This window comes from Leuciscus leuciscus (genome assembly GCF_965113295.1).
Source record: "Leuciscus leuciscus genome assembly, chromosome: 4".
Lineage (NCBI taxonomy): Eukaryota > Metazoa > Chordata > Actinopteri > Cypriniformes > Leuciscidae > Leuciscus > Leuciscus leuciscus.
In genome coordinates, this window is record NC_138728.1 from 39,843,345 (window position 1) to 39,848,968 (window position 5,624).

At 36.9% G+C, this 5,624-nt stretch overlaps 1 long non-coding RNA gene across 1 annotated transcript; it reads left to right on the top strand.

Moving 5' to 3' along the window:
* The first annotated feature begins 3,496 nt into the window (after positions 1 to 3,496).
* On the top strand, positions 3,497 to 5,313 carry LOC309496021. The gene is made up of 4 exons (XR_014204943.1): positions 3,497 to 4,072; positions 4,313 to 4,340; positions 4,496 to 4,741; positions 5,125 to 5,313. It is a non-coding gene; the product is annotated as an uncharacterized lncRNA (long non-coding RNA).
* Positions 5,314 to 5,624: the final 311 nt, after the last annotated feature.

A 5,624-nucleotide genomic window follows, 5' to 3' on the forward strand; every position in this document is an offset into this window, starting at 1 on the left:
TCAATTTGTGCTGGTTAATTATGAACAATGGGTAAAATTGGGGGGCGGGGCTCCATTAGGGCTCCTCCCCTAACTGCATGTGATCTCACTCCAAGCTTTTGATAAAACTTGAGAACCCTGTGCATGTTTTGAACTGTTTTAAATGAAAGTATCTCTTAAAATATGTCAGTGACATTGTTTTTGTCTCAATATGCACAGCAATTACTGCTGTTGTTTTTTTTTAAAGCATGTTTATAAAAGATACTTTTTTTAATAAAAAGATATGTCCTATCCTGGTATAATCTAAACCCTGTCTGTGAAACCAGGCCATTATATGTATGGATCTTAATGTTCTCTTGTATTCTCTGCAGTTCTTCTAATGATGGACCAAGCAATGAAGAATGGTGAGCACAAATTTATCCTAGAAAATTAATGTGTAATAAATGTATATGCATCAAGTGAACAATAAACTGGACATAATATAGTCTAGATCAGTGGTTCCCAAACCTGTCCTGGAGTACCCCCCCCCAACACTGCAAGTTTTCTTTGCCTCCCTAATCAAATACACCTGATTCAACTCATCATCACTAATGCGCTGATGAGTTGAATCAGGTGTGTTTGATTAGGGAGGCAAAGAAAACATGCAGTGTTGGGGGGTACTCCAGGACAGGTTTGGGAACCACTGGTCTACTCTAAGGGCGCTTTCACACTGGCAGTTTAGTGCGGACCGGGGCACGGTTCGCATGAAAAATCGCTAATGTGAACGCTGTCATCGGACCCGGGTGCGCACTAGAGTACCGAACCCGAGACTACCTGGAGGAGGTGGTCTGAGCTCGGTTGCTCCCGAACCGTGGCGCGGTTCGCGTTAATGTGCAAGCAACACGGACTCGGGTGCGTGCTTGTTCAGGAAGTATAGTATCCCGCGCATGCGTATCACTGTTGCATCAGTGAAAAATCTTCTGCGAGCAGCAGAAACACGGCGTCCCCTGGATATGTGCTGAATTACACCATGTAATGAACATAAACGTAGTTGTCTCTCACTATGTTGTGCATAATAGCACCAAAAAAACAGACAAATTACAGCTATGCTCAGTCGAGTTGTATTCTCCATGCGTTTTCCGTGTGCGTTTGCGATGACGTAAGATCACTGCAAACGCACCTGGGTTCGATACAACTAATTGAGTGTGAAACCAGACCAACGCTGCGGGGGGCGCCGGGAACTAGCGCACTCGGGTTCGGACCGCAGCAAACGAACCCAGTGGAAAAACGCCCTTAATGATTAGATTTAACGTTCATCTTTCTCTCAAAACAACTGCATTAGAACAATCTACAGTCATGCTACAGAGATGCCTCACCCCGATCATGACTACTCTGTGGAGCAACTTGTGGCGGCACGGGAGGAAATTTCTCGTCTATCTGCTGAGAATGAAATGCTCAAAAACCAACAGTTTGGTATACAACATTTCTCACGTAATCAAAAACTCGTCCAGTTTTACACAGGATTCCCCGACTATAACACTTTAGAAGCGGTTTTCTTGGCTCTACAGCCCACAGCAGAGAGCATGGCCTCATGGGCTCAAGTGCAAAGAATTAGTGCAACCAACCAACATACACTGAGGCGTGGATTCCAAGCACAACATCTCTCACTGTTTAATCAGTTTTTCATGTTCCTTTGCCGCATTAGACAGGGCCTTCTTGAACAAGATCTTGCTGTGCGTTTCAATGTTTCACAAAGTACAGTTAGTCGAACCTGTGTTATGTGGGCAAATTATTTGTATTTTATGTTGGGGAGTCTGCCAATATGGCCAAGTAGAGCTGCAGTTGATGAGCTAATGCCAGATCATTTTAAGACTCTCTACCCCAAAACCAGAGTCATCTTAGACTGTACTGAAATTCGAGTCCAAACAGCCAGCTCAAAGGTACTGAACTCCGAAACATATTCACACTACAAAGGCACAACAACACTCAAGTCTCTGGTTGGAATTTCACCTGATGGAAGCATGACTTTTGTAAGCAGTCTTTACACAGGATGCATTTCTGATAAAGAGATAACCAAATCATCTGGCATTCTAGATCTTCTTAAAGAGGGCGATGCAGTGATGGTGGACAAAGGTTATTTAATTAAAGACCTACTGGATGAAATTCATGCCACACTAGTTATCCCACCCTTTCTTGGCCAAAGTGGGCAGTTCAACAATGAGGAACTTGCACGCACCCAAAACATAGCTCGTTTGAGAATCCACATTGAACGGGCCATTCGACGAATTAAGGAATTTCACATTTTTGATCGGGTGATTCCTGTGTCATTGGCTGGTTCTGTAAATCAGCTCTGGACAGTGTGTGCTATACTCACAAATTTTCATGGTCCACTGTTTTGAATGAACAAAGTTTTCTGAGTGTTTGAATGAACATTTAAAGGTCACACAGACATAGTGCACATGGATTTAAGTGAATGTCCTGTAACTATCCCTGTAAGTGGACATAAGAATACACATTTTAGTATTTGAGTACGTTTACCTTTTAATTTATCTTTCTTTGAAAAGACATTTCTCTATTAACATTTTTACATTTTGCATTTAAGAATTATATAAAAACATATGAGAGAATATTACAATTGAAAATATAAATATTTAAAAACAATAAAGAACATTTCTGCATTAAACTTGACTGTTTGATTTGTTTGATCACATTTACACTGTAAAGTGGATAAGTAAAAGATGAAAAATCATGTACATTTAAAAGTATTGTTTCACAGACAGAAGGTAATGACATAAGGTGAGTATTTGACAGAATACAACAATATATATTTTAAAAAAGAACATTTCTGCATTTTACTTGACTGTTTGATCTCATTTACACTAAAGCGGATAAGTAAAAGATGAAAAATCATGTACTTAAAAAAAAAAATACAACAATATAATTTACATTTAAAGGGATAGTTAACCCAAAAATGAAAATCCTGTCATCATTTACTCACCCTCATGTTGTTCCAAACCTGTATGAGTTTTCTTTCTTCTGCAGAACACAAAAGAAGATATTTTGAAGAATATGGGTACAATGTAAGTCAATGGCTACCATCAACTGTTTTTTTACCCATATTCTTCAAAATATCTTCTTTTGTGTTATGCAGAAGAAAGAAACTCATACAGGTTTGTAACAGCCCATACAAAAATGTAATATATGGCCATATATGTACTTATATTTTAAATAGCATGACATATATGTATACATATATTTGACTTATCTGAGAACACAATATATGCCTGCAACATATATCTATACATATATTTGACTTATGAGAACACAATATATGCCTGCAACATATATCTATACATATATTTGACTTATCTGAGAACACAATATATGCCTGCAACATATATGAACATTTATGTGTCCAAACATGTGAAGAAAATATTTGAGTTCATCCATATATGATACCATATATCTGCATATATTACAGTATTTGTTTCTCGCATATATGGACAACATTAATTATAAATATGTGACATACATATTTGTTTTCCACAAATTTAATAAATGTATGTAAACATACACTGTAACCCTTTACTGTAAATTTACAACGAATTTCTTACAGAATTGTACTGTATTTCCATAATACAGTATTAAGCTGTATCTTTTACAGAACAGCTGTAAATATACAGCACATTTCTGTTTTCGTCCTGATAAATTCGTTATATAGGATCATACCATCATACTGACTGAAAAGGCATTGCATTGTGGGATTGATTTCTTTCGCGCTCAATTCAGTTCAAATGTGACGCGTCATGCGAGCAGACAGTAACGTTACTCAGCTACAACAGGCAAACTTGTTTTGTCAGCGGGATTCAACTGAACAAATAATCATTCCTGTTATCAAGATAAACAATGTCTGCGAATCTGTGAGCAATTTTAAAGCTTTTTTGAGGTTCGGTTCGTGTTTCAAACATTAGTTGCCTGTGACGCAGCTGGACGACGTTAAAGGTAGCAGCTACCTGAGGACGGATGGAAGAATTTGTCATTGAATAATCTGCGCGTGACGATAAGTGGGATTTAGAGTTTGAGAAGATGGAGAATTGTTCAACTGAGTGATACGGTAAGCCAATATATAAGTTATTATTTATCTTTTTTTGCGTTCGCATTTCTACATTGTTTTCACGTAACGTTATTTGGTTTGATTTTGCGAACGCGGTTTACTACCGTGGCCGCGCAAGCAATTCACTGACTCTGTTCACCTGTTTACCAAGTAACGTTAACTTCGACATTTCATATAATAGGCAACCTTTACCATGCTATTTGCATGACGTGCATTTGATATATATTTTTTTCGTTTTAGGCTTTGTAATCTGATGGCCATTGTTAATGTAAGTGCTTTTAAGTAGTGTTACATAGTCTAGCCTATGTGGTAAAAAAAAAATGCTATCAAATTCTGTCAGGTCTGTGATCGTGCTTTTGAATCGTTGTCAGAATTTTGCTAGCACATGAAAATCCATGTTCCTAATGCTGTTTTCAAATGTAGTGGTCCTATTCCTGATTGCCATCCCATGGTCCTACAACTACTCCCTAATTCAAAGAAGTTAGACGGTGTTATCCTTCAAGCAGATAAGTAGAGATTATTAAGCAAATCTCATTAATCTGTAATATGTTTTATGTTTTGGTTCTGTTGATCAAGGTTGTGCTGTCCTTTTTAAAAATTGTTTCAGGAATTTGCATCGCTGATGTCCAGCAATCTACATTTGCCAGAAAGTCCACGACTTATTTCCTGGTATGTAAACATTAAAGGGGTAGATGAAACCTAAAATGAAAAGCCAACATTTACTCACCCCACTGCAAAATATGTTTTTTTTAATTAGTGTTTTTATTTTGTTTCCAGTCCAGATATCTACAATTCTTACATGAAGAAGCATTTAATAGACACGTAAAAATTGTCTTGTTTTCTGAAAGAATAAGTCAAAATTAACTGAGTTTATGCTTAAAACAAACATAATTATATGCCAGTGCATTTTAGCATTCTAACCAATTTTAATTTTTAGTTGAAACATTTTATTCATAGAACTATGAATAGACAACTACATCGAACCACAGTGGAACCCACAGTAGTTATTTTAATTATTAATTGAAAAAAAAATTTTTTTTATTCCATTACAGGTCAATCTCTAAGCAACCAGTGCTGGATATTAAGTTTGGAAGGTCAAGGTGTGTGTGAAGGATCACAGCCTGACTTCATCACTGGCCTGGCAGCGCTGTTTGCCTCCTCCTATGAGTTCAGCTTGCAGTACCAGGAAGAGGCAGCACCTTGAGTTTGTTCAGAGGTTAGTCATTGGCATATTTGCCATTCATATATATATATATATATATATATATATATATATATATATATATATATATATATATATATATTAGACTTAATTGTGTCACTAACCTTGACTTGACAGTATTTATTATGTTGACTACTGGTATGAACAATATGGCCCTGGTTTCCATACAGGGCTTAGCTTAAGCCAGGTCTAGGCCTTAATAAAATTAGGGTATTTAAGCAGCTTTTATAATAATGTATCATAAAAAAAAAAACATTACTGGTGTGCATCTTGAGATAAAACAGTGGCAGTCATATATTTTAAGATATGTCAGTGCAAGTTGTTTTCAGT